The sequence below is a fragment of the Leptosomus discolor genome, chromosome 1 (assembly GCF_034619465.1).
Source record: "Leptosomus discolor isolate bLepDis1 chromosome 1, bLepDis1.hap2, whole genome shotgun sequence".
Classification (NCBI taxonomy): Eukaryota; Metazoa; Chordata; class Aves; order Leptosomiformes; family Leptosomidae; genus Leptosomus; species Leptosomus discolor.
The window spans coordinates 50,699,598-50,716,103 of NC_141391.1; positions in this window are offsets into that span (position 1 = coordinate 50,699,598).

Below are 16,506 nucleotides of genomic sequence, written 5' to 3' on the forward strand. Positions count from 1 at the left end.
CAAAGCCACCCATGGGATTGCTTTTGCTCAAGGACCTGGGTGCACTTGGTGGGTGATGCATAGGGATGGGGAATTTTGGTACATACCCCAAGGGGATTTAATTTTGGGCGAGAAAAGCCAGTGAATTAAACTGTGTGATGTTAATTGCTACATAACCCTTCCAATGTGTGTTGACACTACCACAGCTGCTGTATGTCGTATCAGTGGTGTTACAGTGGGAATCACTCAAATCAGTGAAGGATGGACTTTTGAGAGTCAGTGGGGATGGGACTTGAACTGGCTTCAGCAACTGGTGCCCAGCAACTTCCTTAAGATCAACATCTTCAACCTGCAGACTGTGAGTATGGCCCATGTGAAATACACCAGTTGTGGGCTCTGGATACATTGTGCAGCAATCCAACAGCACCTCCGACAGATGAAAACCCAAAGTGTAGGATCTGGGCATGACATAGATGGTATAGAATAAGGGGTGGATAATGTCCTGGGTTTGGTTAGGTTAGGGTTAATTTTCACAAGAAGCTGGAAGGGGCACAGCTGGGACAGCCAAACTGAAGTAGCCAAGGGGTATTGGATACTATGCTGAAGTCATGCTCTGTATATTAGCGAAAGAAGCAGGAAGGCGGATGCAGCACAGAAAGGTGGGCAGTCCAGGTGGTGAGCCATTGCGTTCTGTGTCACTTGCTGTATATATTATTTCATTAGTATTGTTGTTGTTACCATTGTTCCTTCTCTCTTTGTGTTGTTCCACTAAACTGTTCTTATCTCGGCTCACCTGTTTTACCCTTTTCTCCCGATTCTCCTCCCCAGCCCACCTCCGTGGAGGAGGGGTGAGCGAGTGGCCACATGGTGCCCTGTCCCTGGCTGGGCCCAAACCACAACAATCATCAACTGCCTGATATCAGTCATGAAGCAGTTGGAAATGGTAGGGAACAGTGATCAGAACTTTCACAGATGTTTGAAGGACAACTTGGAAAACAAAGATATTTATTAGTCAATACTATGCCCGTGCCAAAGGTCATAGCAAACTGTTTTGTACACACAGTGAGTGAGAATTTCCCTACTAAGGCTTCATTTACGATTCTTGAGAAGCTGGAGTAGGAATGGAAGTCTTAGGGGTCCAGGCAATCTTCTTAGGCCATGTCCGTAGTTCTTCCAGCCATCTGATGGGGTCATATATGAAAGTCAGTTATGGTTTTGCCTGTTATCTATCCCTATGATGTCTATCCCTCCCTGTAACTCAGATCTTTTGTTAACCGAGCTGGGATCCCTGTTCATATCTTGTCTACCTATCCAGTAATTTGAGAGGAGGCATCAGATATAGATATCTAAATGTATGGTTGTGTAAATGTAGGTAGCCACCAGGTCTGAACATGAGGATTATTTAAAGTACCTGTTAAGCTATCTCAGCCCTTGAGTTTTCTCACTTTTAACCCTCCGATTCTCTTCCTCATCCCCCTGGGGAGGAAGGAGTGAGTGGCTGTGCAGGGCAGAGCTGCCTACCTGGGCTAAACCACAGCTTACATGAAGGAAAACATGGATAAAAATGAATTGATGTATCTATCAATAGTAACAAACAAAGAAACAAACCAAAGAAACAAAAAACACTTACAGGAAAATTCCTTGCAGTCATATTAGATGCCTATCTTATGACAGCACATGGAATCGTGTATGTCTCAGATTAGCTGTAAAGGGAACACATATGACTATTTTTACTTATGCAACTACCCCTTAGGCAGCAAAAAATGGATGAGGTGAATTCCACAATAAAGTACTTTTATACTTTTGGGATAGATCTAAGTAGTAAGAAAATTAAACTACTGAAAAAAAGAAGAACTAAATTGTTGACTGACAAAGGAAAATTAGATTGCTATGCTCAAAAAGAGATATAAGACAAATATAAGAAATTGTGAAGATTAGATAGAATTTCAGAAAATAGAAATAGAATTCCTATATATAATATATTAGTTAAAATGCTGCTAATGCAGTAGAATATTAATGACAGAAAATAGTCTAGGCTACTTTACATAAAGTACCAGATTCTTTAATATTGGACTACTTATTCAGAGAATTGGACACAGAGCTAGTCATCTTAAACACGATTTAATATAAGCATTTGATAATCTGTATAACCATAGTATGAGATCACTCTAGTTAGGGATTAATCAGCTAAAATAAGTGTTTATTTGATTTCCTTTAAATTCTCTAAATCTGAATTGAAAACAAGATTTCTTTTATGAATTTTCATTATGATCTTCTTGTATTGTGGATCCTCAAGAGGCAAAAAAGGTTTTAATCTCTTCCATTATTACCCCAAATGTTTGGGTTTTTTTCCAAACCACGCCTCAAAATAAAATAGAACACAATCAAACATGGGGAAAAAAAAGTTTTCCTCTTTTTTTATTTTAGATTTCCTGAAACTTATTTAAAACTTAGTATTTTTAACCAGAAGTGATTCCAGAAGTTTGAAATTGCAGAATGTGACACAATTTCTTTTTCTTCATTTTTTAGAGAGAATATTAGGTAAATACAACATGGAAGGTAGAACAAAGCGGAAAAAAACCCCAACAAATTTTATAATTTCAAAAATCTATTTACTACGTAGACCTTAACGGTTGTATTCCTCTACTTGGCAAAATAAATGAGGAATTCATTTTCTGAATAATTGTTCACTAGAAATAAATTATTTACTAATTCTTGACATTACTCCTACTTAAAATATTCTTCTTTAGCAGTTATTCAGGATAGAGGCATATATAAATTCTTGTGCAAATGAAAAACGTGAATAATACAAGATATTTGTCAGTTGTATTGTAATAAAATTTCTATCATATTGATTTTTAAGGTGATTGTGAACATGTTTTCAAAGGGATAGGCCAATATAATCAATCAGAATGGGTTTGACAAATTTAGTGCATACACTGTAGTGCATGGAGTGCAGGAGATAACACACATTGTTGTGCTTCATTCTGGCAATCGTTTAACTTACATAATTAATCCCTAGAGAAAATTCTTACAGATAATTGACAGTTGACTGTGTCTGACTTTTGAGATGGTGCCAGCATTCATTGTTCCTGACAGTGCTATAATTAAGTTTTTTCCCCTAGATAGTAAAACATTAAATCACTATGAGTACTTGTTATGTTTGCAGTTATATTTTATGTATGTGGGTGTATTTATTTTTTCCTTTGCGTTCTTGTGTCCATTCTGGATAAGGGATTGTTCTTCATATTTTTACGCTTCTAAATATGAACTTTTACAAGCCCATTCTTAGAATGTATAGTTAACAACAAATTCTAGCAGCTCTGGCCGCTGCCTTTCTTCTTCCTTCAGAAAACTATGAACCTGGTGTTTTTAGACATACTCTCCCATGTCTACACTCTCAGACTGCCCAGAGAGGTTGTGGAGTCTCCTCCCCTGGAGATATCCAAAACCCACCTGGATGCAGTCCCATCCAGGTTGCTGTAGGCGAACCTGCTTTAGCAGAGGGGTTGGACTACATGATCTCCAGAGGTCCCTTCCAACCTCTACCATTCTGTGCTTCTGTGATTCTGTGTTTCCATATGTTGGAAGACATCAGAAATCCAAAACAAATTATAATTGTGGAGATACACTATGTCTAATGAGGACTGTGTTTAAATGTCCATGTTTGGAGGATTTTGTGTACTTCAATTAATGTTTTTTTACTAGCAAATTAAAACAAGTATGAATGCTTTAGAGTGAAATTTTAGGCATTCATTACATGGAATTTTTTGACTTCAACACTTATTTTTTTTCTTCAAAAGAATTCAGATTTGGAAAATACATTTTTCTTAAGGTATAAAATGTCTTTTTGGCTAAGTATATTAAACAGTCACATACTCTGAATATAAAGGCTCAGTATCTTTGGGTTGTCCTTAAATGTTACAATCTGAATAACAATGATGTTTATTATGTTTTATGATTTTTTTATTTGAGTACACCATGTATCTCACAGGTCCGATTCCCTGGATTCTCTCGTGTTTCTCCATTACAGAATAGAGAAATGACAGTGATATTCTCAAAACTGAGGATTTGTAAAGAGAGATTAAATCGGTTTAGAATGTTGTGGGGTTTTTTCCTGAAAAAAATAATTAATATTTTAAACATTATTTTGAATATCCAAACATTTCTTTTTGGTTGAGAAATCATCAGAAATCCTGTGAAATACAGTACTTATGAAGCCTAAAACTCCTCTTTTGCAACAAATATAATTTTTAATATTTTAAATTTTCCTCTCTTCTCCTCGCCTTCCTTCCTTGGGTGAAAATATTTTATTTAATTGGATAAAGAACAGAATATAAAGAACAGAATATAAAGTATTGACTATTCAGTTACATAGAACATTCTTCATCTTTAATCTTGATGCAGCTATTACTGTTGAAAGCAATTTCTTTTAGAAAAGAGACACACACTTGCTAATCAAGAGTGATTATTCTAAAGAAAAGGCAACAGTTTAAAAGTCTAGAAGGTAATCAGACAGTCTGATGATATTTTACTCTTATGATAGTCTGCATAGAGCTAATAATCAGTATGGAACTATATAGAGAGACTCTTAGAAGATCATGCATTCTCTTAAAGGAAATCTGTAGATCTGCATTGCTTTCAATTTACGTACTCTGAATATGTATCACTTTTACTGAATAAAGACTTTTTGCATATCATAGGTCTATTCTATTCTGACATTAACTAAAGCTTGATTCTTCCAGATTGTACAAGACAGCCTGTATGTATACTTTTCTTTCTTTTTAGTAACGCTTTTCTGATGAATATAAGTGAATGACTATTTTACCAAAAAAAGGGTGATAACACCGATGTCTCTGGTATCAGGAGAACCAGCCCTGATGCTCAGCAGTTTACACTGCTCAAAAAGAATCTGTTCTGTTTAGTTGGGTCTCATTTGCAAAATTCTGTTGACTTTCCTCCCATAGCACAGAGGATATATTAGGTTCTAGTGGGGAAAAAAAAAACAAACAAACTCAACAACTAAGCAAACAAAACCCCCTCACAGTCACCTTCATTGCACTATATGTATATATATATATCTATATCTATGCATTTTAATTTGTAGCCTGTCACTCAGAATTTGACATGTCTGTCCATTTCATTGCTACTTTCTTGTGGCAATTGCATAATTTTATAACTGGGAGGAGTGTTGCCAATAAGTCAACAGAGGTGATCCTTCCCCTCTACTCAGCACTGGTAAGGTCACACCAGGAGTGCTGTGTCCAATTCAGGGCTCACAAAACAAGACAGACATACTGGAGATAGCTCAACACAGGACCACTAATATGATGAAGGGACTGGAGCGTCTCTTCTGTGAGGAAAGACTGAAAGAGCTAGAACTCTTCAGCCTGGAGAAAGGAAGGCTCAGGGGGATCTTATCAATGTATATGAATACCTGAAGGGAGGATGCAAAGAGAATGGAGCCAGGGTCTTCTCAGTGGTGCCCAGTGACAGGACCAGAGGTGAATGGGCACAAACTGAAACACAGGGTGGTCTGTCTGAACATCAGGAAACACTTTATTTTACAGTCAGGGTGACCAAGCATTGACACGGGTTGTACAGAGAGGTTGTGGAGCCTCCATCCCTAATGATATTCAAAATCCATCTGGACATGGTCCTGGGCAGCTGGCTGTAGGTGACCGTGCCTGATCAGTGGGTTTGGAACAGATGACCTCCAGAAGTCCCTTCCAACCTCAGTCATTCCTTGAGCCTGTGATAGTGAAGGCTCAGTGTTCAGATATAGTATTTGCAGGAAATAGTTCCTACTTCTTCAGCTCTCTGGAAAAAATCCTGTAATTTTCTCATTGCTAGATTCCACCTCTCCAGAGCAGCAGTCTGTATCAGATCTGACTGCTCAATAGGTCCAGCTAATTAAACAGATCTGCAAACATTCCATTTTGGGAGCTTACAGTGTTAAAGGAAGAACTGACATCAGAGCTCTGAGCATATCACTAGGCTGTGCAAACTCTTTCCCTCTCTTTTTCACAGGGCTGCCCATGCTCAAAACCAATTCTGATATGGTGCAGCTGTATAACCTTAGATCAAGGCATTGGGAAAGAGGTGTGAGAAGACTCATCAGGGTCTTACTGTTTTTCTTGAAAGCTCTGTATAAGGTCAGAATCTCACCCTATGTCCTGGCCCTTGTGATGTTGCAACTATGCTGCTGCCTGGCTGCCTACCATACTGATCCTTAACCATAGACTGACCACCTGACTTCACCACAGACCTGTTTCCTCACTACGAACCTACGTGGTGACCGTTGGACTGCTCTCCTGGTTGGATATCCTGGAACTGCACTTGTCAGTGAGACACTGCCCTGCCAGCCTCCCTCACACTCAATTCCTGCTCCCTACCCTTGCAGGCAGACTGACCTCAGTGGTTCCTATGAGAATGCCAAAAACTGTTCTGGGATTCTATTGTATTCTAGACTGAACTTACCAACAAACATTTATTTTAAGCTATGATACAATAATACTAAGCAAGGTACTCAGGTCTGGGAACTTTGAACACTTCCAATGATGGGACATCCACAGCTTCTCTGGCCGACCTGTTCCAGTGTCTCACTACCCTCATTGCAAAAAATTTCTTCTTTATGTCCAATCTAAACCTACCCTCTTTCAGTTTAAAACCATTGCTCCTTGCCCTGTCACTACAGGCCCTGGTAAAAAGTCTTCCTCCATCTTTCTTATAGAACCTCTTTAAGTATTGGAAGGCCACAAGAAAATCTCCCTGTAGCCTTCTCTTCTCCAGGCTGAACAACCCCAATTCTCTCAGCCTTTCCTCATAGGAGAGGTGTTCCAGCCCTCTGACAATTTTTGTGGCCCTCCTCTGGGCCTGCTCAACAGGTCCATGTCTTTCTTGTGCTAGGAACCCCAAAGCTGGATGCAGTACTCCAGGTGGGGTCTCAGGAGAGTGGAGCAGAGGGTGAGAATCACCTCTCTTGACCTGACGGTCACGCTGCTTTTGATCCAGCCCAGAATATTTCTGGGCTGCAAGAACACTTTGCTGGCTCATGTCCAATTTTTCATCCATCAATATTCCCAAGTCTTTCTCAAATAATTCATCCCCCAGTCTGTATTGATACTGAGGATTGCCCTGACCCAGGTGCATGACCTTGTGCTTCATGACGCTTACATGGCCCCACTCCTCACGTCTATCAAGGTCCCTTTGGATGGTACCCTTTCTCTCTAGTGAATCAGCTGAAGCACCCACATGGTGTCATCAGCAAACTTGCTGAGGGTGCACTCAGTCTCACTCTCTATGTCATTAAGATATGAAATAACATTGATCCTAGTATAGACTCTTGAGGGACACCACACTTTACTAGTTTCCACTTGGACACAGAGCTGTTGACTGTAACTGTTGAATGTCCATCCAGCCAATTCCTTATCCATCTAACAGTCCACCCATCAAACCAATATCTCTCCAATTTAGCTGCAAGAATTTTGCAAAATGTAAATGAAGCAGGTAAATTTTTTTGTGTATGAATTCCTATAAAACTGATTTCACATACAGGCTTCCTGACAACAGACTGCTCTATACAAAGGAAGGATAAGATGCAATTTTATTTTCCACAGAACAGAACATTTAAAGTGATAATAAGGACTTTCCAGCTCCTAATAGTTGTGGAACAGTTATAACATTGTAGTGGTTCCATTAGAAAATTTCTACGGAACACGGTTATTTAGCTGATGTTTAGATATAGGCACTTTTTTTAGCTGTTCATTGTACACAATTGTATTCACTGTCATATAATATACTTTTAGAATTTGTTCACTACTTTCCTGGTTTTGTATTTTAGATAGTATCACAATTTATTCTGCCTATCCTTTTTATAGAGCATGAGGAAACTGGAAGATTTATGTCAAGCTCCACTGAAATTTTGAATTCTGAAAATGATCAGAAGAGCATATTTTTATTTCAAAACTCATTTTGGTTTGAATAATACATTGCTTCAGTTGAACACTTCAGGAGCAGCCTAACAGCAAAGTTGAATACTTTTGTATCCAAAGTGTTGGTTTCCTGCACTGACTGATATTCAAAGTTGTTTTCTCTTCAATTCAGCGCTCTCCAATTTTTAATGTTTGTCTAGATTCTCCTTGCCTCCTTTGCAATTTGAGATCTTCTTTAGGCATCACATTGCTAATCTAGTTATCAGCTTTAATCCTCAACATGTTATGAAACGCAATACTTTAATTTTTTATCTACATTTAAAAAAAAATAATAGAATCAATCATTTAGAGCATTTCTAACAGTAATCTGAAGACTTATATTACCATCATCCATGAGGAGAACTGAATTCTAAATAAAGACTTAATCTTATTTTCTATACTACAAGTCAGTTAACTTGAACTTTGTCAGATCAATTGGTCAATTGACTCCAGAATTAGGTATCCACATAGCTTACTTCCACCTTTCTCAGAGTTTCAGGAATTGTTTTAAGCTTGTTAAAATACCCAGAAACATATGCATTAGCTTTACATTGCACCTTTCTTCCTAAAGGAGTCTTAACATGTCATCGACCTTTTATGAGGAGTGGGGCAGACTTGGTTACCAAACTGGTTTTAGGAAAAATGAGAGCAACTTTTTAGGCACCCAGCATTTTAAATTAAGTTAGGTAGCAGCACAAGTCCTTCCAGGTATGGGTTGGTCCTCACGGGTCCAATGTTCTGTCAGCTTAGTGCCATATTATTAAAGGCTTTCCCAAACAACTAGACATGAAGATTTAATTCTTGATCACACCTTCTAAATTATCATAACACAAAATAGTCCACAAGCACAAAACCTAATATATCTGCATTTAGCTCATCATGCAGATGTACTGTCTTCTTGCACCCATTAAGCAATTATGTTCTGCCATGTGTTTAAAGAAAAAAAAAAAAAAAAAAAGAAAAAAACCCACCTTGTCTACATTATTGAACATCCAGCTTCCACTTATTTTCAATTCCAGAAATGGAAATTACTTTCATTTACCTACAATAGAAGTGTAATCTTGATACTGAAGCTAAAGGGCTATCTCAGTTAATGAATACAGTTTTGATGATGGGTTTCAGGAATAGTGGAGAAGGGAGCAGAAAAATAAGTGTTGCATAAACATGGTTTATGATTTGTTATACTGACTGCAATGTTTTGAATGAGAATGAGAATGAATGTTAATCCCTTCAGTACACCTAACTTTTAATATCTGCAACATTTTCAGTAGCAAATTACTATATCTAAAGCTAGGCTGACCTTGTAGTATATGTTCTATTTATACATTTACTGAATACAGATTACTAGATAACATTGTTGTGTCACTTTCCTCACATTTCAGAATATTATTAATATTAAATGATCCAACTTTAATAGGAACAGCTGAATGCATGACTTTAACTGCAGACTAGCCTTTACCAGAATGCACATCTTTAGAAAAATGATTAATTCAGTTCATAGACATTGTTACAACATTTTTTTCAGTTATTCTGATTGGCATAATGAATTTCTTCATTGACTTTGTCTTTGAATTTACAAGACTGAACAATCAAAAAAGCAAATTAAACTTTGCTGAAAATTTTAAATTTTTCTTGCCTTCCTTTGAAAGATTAAACACCCACAAGGGCTTGATTATGAGCTTTATAAGAGGTACTCTGTTTTAAACTATCTGATGATTCTATTTATTTGTTTAAGTATTTATCTAAACTGGCATAAATTCACACAAATAGTCAACTATAACATAAACATTTTGGCCAACATTGTCCAGTGCTTCATACCGCACCATAAAAATATCCATCTCAGTTTTTAGATTTTATTCTTAGAGTCATGGTCTTCATTGTAACAGCTTTTGCTATTTCACTTTGCCTAGCACTAAGCACCACTGATTCCGCACCCTGTAGTATATTCTGGGGTGCTCTATTTACGAGAGTGCCTTCTGCTATTTCATGAATAGTGTTTGTGCTGCTATGAGTTAAACAGATATTTAGTATTTGTTCTGGTAGAAGACATATATTCTATTGATTCCAGGTAAGAAGGTGGTGTGGCAGGTTGACCCTGGCTGTATGCCAGGTGCCCACCAAGGCTGCTCTATCACTCACCTCCTCAACTGGACAGAGGAGAGGAAAATACAACAACAGGCTCATGGGTCGAGATAAGGACAGGGAGATCACTCAGCATTTACCATCACGTACAAAACAGATTCGACTTGGGAAAAAACAGCTCAGAGAGGAGTAATGAGAAATAAAACCAAATCTTAAAATACCTTCCCCCCACCCCTCCCTTCTTTTCCAGGATTAACTTTATTCCCAGTTTTTTTCCTTCCTCCCCCTGAGTGACCCACAGGATGGGGAATGGGGGTTGTGGTCAGCTCATCACACTGTTGTATCTGCTGCTCCTTCCTCCTCAGGAGGAGGACTCCTCACACACTTCCCCTGCTCCAGTGTGGGCTCCCTCTCACGGGATACCATCCTCCATGACTTCTCCAGCATGAGTCCTTCCCATGGGCTACAGTACTTCATGAACTGCTCCAGTATGGGTCTCCTTCATGGGATGCAGCCCTTCAGGAATAGACTGCTCCAGCATGAATCCCCCAGTGGGGTCACTAGCAGCAAACCTGCTCCAGCGTGGTCTTCCACAGATCCACAGGTCCTGACAGAAGCCTGCTTCATTGCAGGCTTCCCACAGGTTCACAGCTTCCTTCAGGCATCCTCCTGCTCCAGCGTGGTGTCCTCCATGGGGTGTAGGCAGATATCTGATCACTGCCCATGCGCTGCAAGGGCACAGCCTACCTCACCATGGTCTTCACCATAGGTTGCAGGTGAATTGCTGCTTCAGCACCTGGAGCACCTCCTCCCCCCGCTTCTTCACTGACCTTGGTGTCTGCAGAAATGTTTCTTTCACATATTCTCACTCCTCTCTCTCATTGCAATTACTGCTGCACAATAGCTTTTTCCATTTCTTAAATATGTTATCACAGAGACGCTACCACTGTTGCTGATTGGCTTGGCCTTGGCCAGCAGTGGGTCCATCTTGGAGCTGGCTGGCATTGGCTGTATTGGACACAGGGAAAACTTCTAGCAGCTTCTCACAGAAGTCACCCCTGTAACACCACACTAACAAAACCTTGCCACACAAACCCATTATAAGTGGATTCTTCATTTTATGCCCCTTTAAACAGTCCCCTGTTTTTTCCTGCTACTCCTGCCGGCATAAATGAAGAGATAAGAATAAAGCGACATTAATATACAACATCAAAAGCTAAGTTCTCATACATTTTCACTGCAAAATACAGGATCATAAGCCTCTATATCATCCTTTGTGACCTTTCTGAATGTATAATAACTAATGTAAGGGTATAAAAAAAAAATAGGAAACATTTTAGGCATTAGTATTCATGATCATAGAGCTCCAGTAAGGGGGGAAGTGAGCATCAGTGTTAGAATTAATGTATTTTTTAATACCAGATATTGTTTTGGAAGTTTTGCACCTAACTGAAGGAGACAATTGGAAAGAGATGTTATCTTGCAAACTTACATTGCTTTATTTTCTTTATTTTAACAAAATCACACTTAAAATTATAATAGAGCTGAGGCAGTTTAATTTTCAGAGGAAAGAAAAGTGACAAAGGGTAAATAAGGTCTATCCATAAGAAATGTTATGAATTTTTAAATTACTGGATCCCACAAGATAAGTTCCATGGACCAGAGATACCTGAAGAGAAGGTGAACTGTGGGCCTGGAAGACGGGTGGTAGATAGATTTTGTTGTACAAAAAAGGGGTGAAAAGTGAATATGATCATTGAACTTCTCAGCATACATGCTTCTCAATTATTATTTCCCTTTCTGACTTTTTTTTTAACTGCTCAAACTGTCTGTCTACAAGAGAAGTCTATCACCAAGAGGGCTACCCATAACTAGTGTGGCTAATCCCACTGCAAAGAGAGTGATTCTATATCCATTACTATTTAGGTAGGTACGTAGGTAGCTAGGTAGCTAGGTAAATGGATAGATAAATATATAGATGTATAACCCACAAGCTTCAGCCCTTTATGTTATGGAGAGTTGCATTGAATATGTACTAAATCTGACAGTGACTCAACAACATCAGCTTTCCTAGGCCCTGAAGGTTAATTCCCTCCATTAGATTTCCCTAAACATGCTTGTGCCAGCAAATTGACATGCTACCTACATGAGGAAGTCTCACTATGGAAATTGGACTTGATGTACTTCTGAGCCACATCCCGTTCAAAAGCCACAGACCACCAATCTGATTTTAAAAAATAAGAACTTCCATCTTTTCAGCACAAACACTGAGAAGAAATCGAATAATTGACAGACTGATACATGGTAGTTGTTTTCTGGAAATTTGCTTAAAAAAAAAAAAAAAAAAAGAAAACTGATCTAAAACACAAGAATAAGTCTTTTCTCAAAAAACACAATAAAGTATGGGTGGAAACGCATGTGGAGATGTACAGTTTGTTCTCATCTTTAAGCAAATATAATTGTTATGGAGTTCGATTTGAACATTTCTCTTAAGATCCATTTAAAGGGAATTAAGAAAAGCTAAGAATAGGAAATAAAACAACCCCATGCAACACAACAGGCTTGGGGAGGAGTGGCTGGAAAGCTGCCCAGCAGAAAAGGATGTGGGGGTGTTGGTCGACAGCCAGATGAATATGAGCCACCAGTGTGCCCAGGTGTCCAAGAAGGCCAACAGCATCCTGGCTGGTATCAGAAATAGTGTGGCCAGGAGGACAAGGGAAGGGATTTGCCTCCTGTACTCAACACTGGAGAGGCCAAATCTCGAATATTGTGTGCAGTTTTGAGCCCTTCACTCCAAGAAAGACACTGAGGTGCTGGAGCATGTCCAATGAAGAACAACGCCGCTGGGGAAGGTTCTAGAGCACAAATCTTACGAGAAGCATCTGAGGGAACTGAGGTTATTTAGCCTAGAGAAAAAGAGGTTCAGGGGAGACCTTATCCCTCTCTACAACTACTCAAAAGGAGGTTGTAGTGAGGTGGGTGCAGGTCTCTTCTCCCAAGCAACAAGCAATAGGACAAGAGGAAATGGCCTCAAGTTGCACAAGGGGAGGTTTAGATTGGACATAAGGAAGAATTTCTTCACTGAAATTGTGAAGCATTGGAACAGGCTGCCCAGGGAAGTCGTTGAGCCACCATCCCTGGAAGCATTTGACAGACATGTGGATGTGGTGCTTAGTGACATGGTTTAGTGGTGGACTTGGCAGTGCTAGGTTTACAGTTGGACCAGATGATCTTAAAGGTTTTTTCAAGCCTAAATGATCCTTTGATTCTATAAAAAGTGAAATTTCAGGAAACAGTAGGTAAAATGTATTTATCAAGTAAACTTTAATTTCTTGGTCCTATCTAGATCAAGTGGTAAAAGGTGTTCTTTTCTTAAGAAGTACCCTTTTTTACCTTGGGAATAAATATATGTTTAATAGAGTAACAAGGAGTAAAATCTAGCATATGAGAGCTACTGAGGATAATTTGTCAGGTTTACATCATTTCACACTAGAGGTACTCTACCTTGGGGACATTTTATATAAAAGGTATAATCAACCAAGAAATGTACCTGATCAACTTATCTAGAACTTAGCCAGATAGTTCTTAGCCAGATAGAACTTAGAAAGTATCTCTCCCTGTCTTCGTCATATTAGTGAACAATTCTGGGATGTATTTTCCATATTAAGAATTCTTGTTTCTTTTTCCCTGAAAAAGGTTTTAATTATCAGATCTTTATTTAAAGACTTTTAATTAGACTTGTGATATAGTTTTGCAAATGAAAAAGAGAGAAAGAGAGAGAAAGAGAGAGAAAGAGGCTCCATGCTTCCCAAATATTTTGTGGGACTGCCTGTCTGTCAGTAATGAATTTACCTGGACGGGAGTTAAACAATACACAGAGAATGAAACTATCAAGCACATTCTTTAATGTCAGGATGCGTGACAGATGGTTGGTTACTCCACAATGAAGAGTCAGTATTGATTATACTATTTCATTTTTTTTGACTTGACATTCCTTGATTCTCTTACCTCTTTCTTTTCGCACAGACAATACAGCAACCAAGAGCACTTGTAAAGCTGTACCTCAAACTAATCTGCTCTTTTAGTTTCTTCTGTGTATTTCTTGACATTAATCAGCATCAAATACCACTCCAATAAGTATTAACTTTCATCCATTCAGAATGCTGACATCAGCAAATGTCCTAGAGAGAGTCTCTAGTTTCTGTTATCAGAGCACATGCTAGCAAACGAGGCATCAAGACATCAGCTTGAACACTCATTTTTCCTGAAAAGGAAACTGAGCAGACAAAGACTGCACTGCAGCCTCAAGAAGTTCTCTGCAAACTTTCACATTCTTTGAAAAACTGATGCCATAACTCAGCATACCGTTTCTTTACAAAATGTTTAGTCTAAGCAGTAAAAAGTGAGCTCTTAGAGATTAGGGAACAAATCTTGCATGTTATACTCCAAATATCACTGTAAGCAAAAAGCAAACATGCTTTATATATAAACCCAAGAATTTCTTCTTAGCATAATCGAAATAATAACATTGTAAAAAAAAAGACTTATTATTAATCCATAGCTACTTATTGCAGGAAAATTTAAATATATTAAAAATATTAATTAATATCTGCTCCTTTTTCTGGTGTTATGCTGATCTTTCTGCTGCCCGCAGCTTCAGTCTGAGGAGTGAGTACAGTGAATCATCTACATCCTGAATTCTTCACAAGAGGCATATGATATTGTTGCTTTCTTTCTTTTCATTCTAGGATCTGCATAGGTTCATTTTACTACCTTGTGAACTTACTCTGCACTTTGTTCTACCTTCATTAGTCTGCAAGTCCATATTACAGTCAAATTTTCTATATACAGTACATTCTACATCTATTACATTCTTCTTTATTCTCTTTGTTATCCTTAAATTTGTTTTTGCCCAGACCCTAGGTCTGCACTTCCTTGACTATTGGTGGGTTATTTACAGTCTCAGGGCTTCCATTGTCAGCCCATGCCTTTACTCTTATCATGAAGTACCTGTACACCTCTCCACCGTGGGAACTCCTCAATGTAATGAGAACACTATCTTTCAACTTGTCAGGGCCCCTGCTATCATCCATCCCGTGCTTTTGTTTCTCTAAGCCTCATCATTAAATTAGTGTCTTAGAGATTTTGCTCTATATCAAATAACTACTTGTTATTAGAATATTTATAAAAATGAGTTATATGATACAAAGACAAGCAAAAGTAAAACAAATTATGCAGATATGTTGTCTTTAGAAAAATTCCTAAACAGTGTGAAACAAAGTTCCAGGCAGCTGAGCCAAGGTCTAACAAAACAAAATTGCCAAACTTAAATTCTGAGGCCTTGCAAAGTCAGCACAAGACCAAGGCAAGGCTGTATTTAGTTGGCTGCAAGGCTACATTCCCCTCTTTGGGTAGTCCACAAAGCACATGTTAACACTTCTGATGGGGATATTACAAACCGTTCTATGATTCAGAGATCCTAATCAGGATTAGGCAAAGCACCTTCTTGGAGGAATTTGCTCTTTCCTACCTAATCTTGCCTTTTCTTGATCTACATAAATCTGAGGATAGTCCAGAGTCTCTTATTGTGAAGTATAACCATTACTTGATTTACTAAGTGCTTGACTTTTGTACTCAGTAGAATACATGAAAACAACAAGACTATTATAATTGCTAAAATCAGTACTGTACTATGTAAAGACAACTTCAGAATTCCTCTGTATGAAAGAGATCATCCCACACACTCTGTGATGAGGAAACATACTGTCCCTTTGTTAACATCTGAGTCTAAGAATTTATCCATGCCCACCTACAGTTCAAGGCTAACAACTGGTACCAAGAAATGTTCACCTGGCAGGCTCTGTTTCTAAATTGCCAGTAGCTGCATACAAAGTAAAACAGTAAATTGTTCTGTGCTGTGGATCTTTACAGAATCTGTCCCACCAAAAGTTACTTTCTATGGTTTCAGTTTCTTCAGCCATTGAGGTCAGTTCCTCTCGGGTAGAACTGATGGTAAAATCCATTTTACTAAATGATGCAACAGCTTTTTCAATTTGTTTCTTATCTTGAAATCTACTCTGTACTGTTTTTTCCAACACTATTTCCCAGTGCTATTTCCCAGCACTATTTCCCAGCACTATTTCCCATACATTATTGCGTTCCCAAATTGGGTCTTAGAAAACTATCACTTAAGTAACCCAATTTAAATCTGTTCAGTTAGCTGCTTTTCTGTTTGGTTTGGTTTGTTGCAGAAAAGAGCAGATGGCTTGTACTCCAGCTGCATGTATTAAAGGTGGGGAGATTCTCCCTTGCAGGATGTATCCACCACCAAGCCTGCATGAATACTGCATACCCTGTGAAGGTCTTCAGCTTCTTTCCTTCTTGTGTGTCTCCCACTAAATCTAAAGTGATTGCAGATTGGACGCTAAATTGCTGTACTGGATCAGGGAATCCTGAGGCATTTGCCTGTGTT